Source organism: Gallinula chloropus, assembly GCF_964237585.1.
Source record: "Gallinula chloropus genome assembly, contig: HAP1_SCAFFOLD_37, whole genome shotgun sequence".
Classification (NCBI taxonomy): domain Eukaryota; kingdom Metazoa; phylum Chordata; class Aves; order Gruiformes; family Rallidae; genus Gallinula; species Gallinula chloropus.
This window is the reverse complement of record NW_028168691.1, coordinates 432,223-438,160: the sequence shown is the minus strand read 5'-3', so window position 1 is coordinate 438,160 and position 5,938 is coordinate 432,223.

Below are 5,938 nucleotides of genomic sequence, written 5' to 3'. Positions count from 1 at the left end.
GACGGAGAAAGACGGCAACGACGGAGAAAGACGACAAGGAAGCAGACAACGACGGAGAAAGACGACAACAACGGAGAAAGACGACAACGACGGAGAAATACGACAAGGAAGCAGACAACGACGGAGAAAGACGACAACCACGGAGAAAGACGACAACGACGGAGAAAGACTATAGCGACGGAGAAAGACGACAACGACGGAGAAAGATGACAACGAAGCAGACAAAGACGGAGAAAGACGACAACGACGGAGAAAGACTACAACGACGGAGAAAGACGACAACGAAGCAGACAACGACGGAGAAAGACGACAACGAATAAGACAACGACGGACAAAGACGACAACGAAGCAGACAACGACGGAGAAATACGTCAACGATGCAGACAACGACGGAGAAAGACGACAACGAAGCAGACAACGACGGAGAAAGACGGCAACGACGGAGAAAGACGACAAGGAAGCAGACAACGACGGAGAAAGACGACAACGAAGCAGACAATGACGGAGAAAGACGACAACGATTGAGAAAGACGACAACGACGGAGAAAGACGACAACGAAGCAGAAAACGACGGAGAAAGACGACAACGAAGTAGAAAGACGACAACGACGGAGAAAGACAACAACGATGTAGACAACGACGGAGAAAGACGACAACGACGGAGAAAGACGACAAGGAAGCAGACGACGACGGAGAAAGACGACAACAAAGTAGAAAGACAACAACGACGGAGGAAGACGACAACGACGGAGAAAGACGACAAGGAAGCAGACAACAACGGAGAAAGACGACAACGAAGCAGACAACGACGGAGAAAGACGACAACGACCAAGAAAGACGACAACGACTGAGAAAGACGACAACGAAGCAGACAAAGACGGAGAAAGACGACAACGACGGAGAAAGATGACAACGAAGCAGACAACGACGGAGAAAGACGACAACGACGCAGACAACGTCGGAGAAAGACGACAACGACGGAGAAAGACGACCACGAAGCAGACAATGACGGAGAAAGACGACAACGACGGAGAACGACGACAACGGCGGAGAAAGACGATAGCGACGGAGAAAGACGACAACGACGGAGAAAGACGACAACGAAGCAGACAACGACGGAGAAAGACGACAACGACGGAGAAAGACTACAATGACGGAGAAAGACGACAACGAAGCAGACAACGACGGAGAAAGACGACAACGAAGCAGACAATGACGGAGAAATACGACAACGACGGAAAAGACGACAAGGAAGCAGACAACGACGGAGAAAGACGACAATGACGGAGAAAGAACACAACGAAGCAGACAACGACGGAGAAAGACGACAACGACGGAGAAAGACGACAACGAAGCAGACAACGACGGAGAATGACGACAACGACGGAGAAAGACGACAACGACGGAGAAAGACTATAGCGACGGAGAAAGACGACAACGACGGAGAAAGACGACAACGAAGCAGACAACGACAGAGAAGGACGACAACGACGGAGAAAGACGACAACGACGGAGAAAGACGACAACGAAGCAGACAACGACAGAGAAGTACGACAACGACGGAGAAAGACGACAACGGCGGAGAAAGACGATAGCGACGGAGAAAGACGACAACGATGGAGAAAGACGACAACGAAGCAGACAACGACGGAGAAAGACGACAACGACGGAGAAAGACTACAATGACGGAGAAAGACGACAACGAAGCAGACAACGACGGAGAAAGACGACAACGAAGCAGACAATGACGGAGAAATACGACAACGACGGAGAAAGACGACAAGGAAGCAGACAACGACGGAGAAAGACGACAACGACGGAGAAAGACGACAACGAAGCAGACAACGACGGAGAAAGACGACAACGACGGAGAAAGACGACAACGAAGCAGACAACGACGGAGAAAGACGACAACGACGGAGAAAGACGACAACGACGGAGAAAGACTATAGCGACGGAGAAAGACGACAACGACGGAGAAAGATGACAAAGAAGCAGACAAAGACGGAGAAAGAGGACAACGACGGAGAAAGACGACAACGACGGAGAAAGACGACAACGAAGCAGACAATGACGGAGAAAGACGACAACGACGGAGAAAGACGACAACGAAGCAGACAACGACGGAGAAAGACGACAACGACGGAGAAAGACGACAACGACGGAGAAAGACGACAAGGAAGCAGACAACGACGGAGAAAGACGACAACGACCAAGAAAGACGACAACGACTGAGAAAGACGACAACGAAGAAGACAACGACGGAGAAAGACGACAACGACGGAGAAAGATGACAACGAAGCAGACAACGACGGAGAAAGACGACAACGACGCAGACAACGTCGGAGAAAGACGACAACGACGGAGAAAGACGACCACGAAGCAGACAACGACGGAGAAAGACGACAACGAAGCAGACAAAAATGGAGAAAGACGACAACGACGGAGAAAGACGACAACGAAGCAGACAACGACAGAGAAGGACGACAACGACGGAGAAAGACGACAACGGCGGAGAAAGACGATAGCGACGGAGAAAGACGACAACGACGGAGAAAGACGACAACGAAGCAGACAACGACGGAGAAAGACGACAACGACGGAGAAAGACTACAATGACGGAGAAAGACGACAACGAAGCAGACAACGACGGCGAAAGACGACAATGACGGAGAAAGACGAAAACGACGGAGAAAGACGACAACGAAGCAGACAATGACGGAGAAATACGACAACGACGGAGAAAGACGACAAGGAAGCAGACAACGACGGAGAAAGACGACAACGACGGAGAAAGACGACAACGAAGCAGACAACGACGGAGAAAGACGACAACGACGGAGAAAGACGACAACGAAGCAGACAACGACGGAGAAAGACGACAACGACGGAGAAAGACGACAACGACGGAGAAAGACTATAGCGACGGAGAAAGACGACAACGACGGAGAAAGATGACAAAGAAGCAGACAATGACGGAGAAAGACGACAACGACGGAGAAAGACGACAACGAAGCAGACAACGACGGAGAAAGACGACAACGACGGAGAAAGACGACAACGACGGAGAAAGACGACAAGGAAGCAGACAACGACGGAGAAAGACGACAACGACGGAGAAAGACGACAACGACGGAGAAAGATGACAATGAAGCAGACAACGACGGAGAAAGACGACAACAAAGTAGAAAGACAACAACGACGGAGAAAGACGACAACGACGGAGAAAGACGACAACGAAGCAGACAACGACAGAGAAAGACGACAACGACGGAGAAAGACGACAACGGCGGAGAAAGACGATAGCGACGGAGAACGACGACAACGACGGAGAAAGACGACAACGAAGCAGACAACGACGGAGAAAGACGACAACGACGGAGAAAGACTACAATGGCGGAGAAAGACGACAACGAAGCAGACAACGACGGAGAAAGACGACAACGACGGAGAAAAACGAAAACGACGGAGAAAGACGACAACGAAGCAGACAATGACGGAGAAATACGACAACGACGGAGAAAGACGACAAGGAAGCAGACAACGACGGAGAAAGACGACAACGACGGAGAAAGACGACAAGGAAGCAGACAACGACGGAGAAAGACGACAACGACGGAGAAAGACGACAACGAAGCAGACAACGACGGAGAAAGACGACAACGACGGAGAAAGACGACAACGACGGAGAAAGACTATAGCGATGGAGAAAGACGACAACGACGGAGAAAGATGACAACGAAGCAGACAAAGACGGAGAAAGACGACAACGACGGAGAAAGACGACAACGACGGAGAAAAACGACAACGAAGCAGACAATGACGGAGAAAGACGACAACGACGGAGAAAGACGACAACGAAGCAGACAACGACGGAGAAAGACGACAACGACGGAGAAAGACGACAACGAAGCAGACAACGACGGAGATAGACGACAACGACGGAGAAAGACGACAACGACGGAGAAAGACTATAGCGACGGAGAAAGACGACAACGACGGAGAAAGATGACAACGAAGCAGACAAAGACGGAGAAAGACGACAACGACGGAGAAAGACTACAACGACGGAGAAACACGACAACGAAGCAGACAACGACGGAGAAAGACGACAACGAATAAGACAACGACGGACAAAGACGACAACGAAGCAGACAAAGACGGAGAAAGACGTCAACGATGCAGACAACGACGGAGAAAGAAGACAACGAAGCAGACAACGACGGAGAAAGACGGCAACGACGGAGAAAGACGACAAGGAAGCAGACAACGACGGAGAAAGACGACAACGAAGCAGACAATGACGGAGAAAGACGACAACGACGGAGAAAGAGGACAACGACGGAGAAAGACGACAACGAAGCAGAAAACGATGGAGAAAGACGACAACAAAGTAGAAAGACGACAACGACGGTGAAAGACAACAACGATGTAGACAACGACGGAGAAAGACGACAACGACGGAGAAAGACGACAACGAAGCAGACAACGACGGAGAAAGACGACAACGACGGAGAAAGACGACCACGAAGCAGACAACGACGGAGAAAGACGACAACGAAGTAGACAAAAATGTAGAAAGACGACAACGACGGAGAAAGACGACAACGAAGCAGACAACGACAGAGAAAGACGACAACGACGGAGAAAGACGACAACGAAGCAGACAACGACGGAGAAAGACGACAACGACGGAGAAAGACTACAATGACGGAGAAAGACGACAACGAAGCAGACAACGACGGAGAAAGACGACAACGACGGAGAAAGACGAAAACGACGGAGGGAGACGACAACGAAGCACACAATGACGGAGAAAGACGACAACAACGGAGAAAGACGACAAGGAAGCAGACAACGACGGAGAAAGACGACAACGACGGAGAAATACGACAACGAAGCAGACAACGACGGAGAAAGACGACAACGACGGAGAAAGACGACAACGAAGCAGACAACGACGGAGAAACACGACAACGACGGAGAAAGACGACAACGACGGAGAAAGACTATAGCGACGGAGAAAGACGACAACGACGGAGAAAGATGACAACGAAGCAGACAAAGACGGAGAAAGACGACAACGACGGAGAAAGACTACAACGACGGAGAAAGACGACAACGAAGCAGACAACGACGGAGAAAGACGGCAACGACGGAGAAAGACGACAAAGAAGCGGACAACGACGGAGAAAGACGACAACGAAGCAGACAATGACGGAGAAAGACGACAACGACGGAGAAAGACGACAACGAAGCAGACAACGACGGAGAAAGACGACAACGAAGTAGAAAGACGACAACGACGGAGAAAGACAACAACGATGTAGACAACGACGGAGAAAGACGACAACGACGGAGAAAGACGACAACGAAGCAGACAACGACGGAGAAAGACGACAACGACGGAGAAAGACGACAAGGAAGCAGACAACGACGGAGAAAGACGACAACGACGGAGAAAGATGACAACGACGGAGAAAGATGACAACGAAGCAGACAACGACGGACAAAGACGACAACAAAGTAGAAAGACAACAACGACGGAGGAAGACGACAACGACAGAGAAAGACGACAAGGAAGCAGACAACGACGGAGAAAGACGACAACGACCAAGAAAGACGACAACGACTGAGAAAGACGACAACGAAGCAGACAACGACGGAGAAAGACGACAACGACGGAGAAAGATGACAACGAAGCAGACAACGACGGAGAAAGACGACAACGAAGCAGACAAAAATGGAGAAAGACGACAACGACGGAGAAAGACGACAACGAAGCAGACAACGACAGAGAAAGACGACAACGACGGAGAAAGACGACAACGGCGGAGAAAGACGATAGCGACGGAGAACGACGACAACGACGGAGAAAGACGACAACGAAGCAGACAACGACGGAGAAAGACGACAACGACGGAGAAAGACTACAATG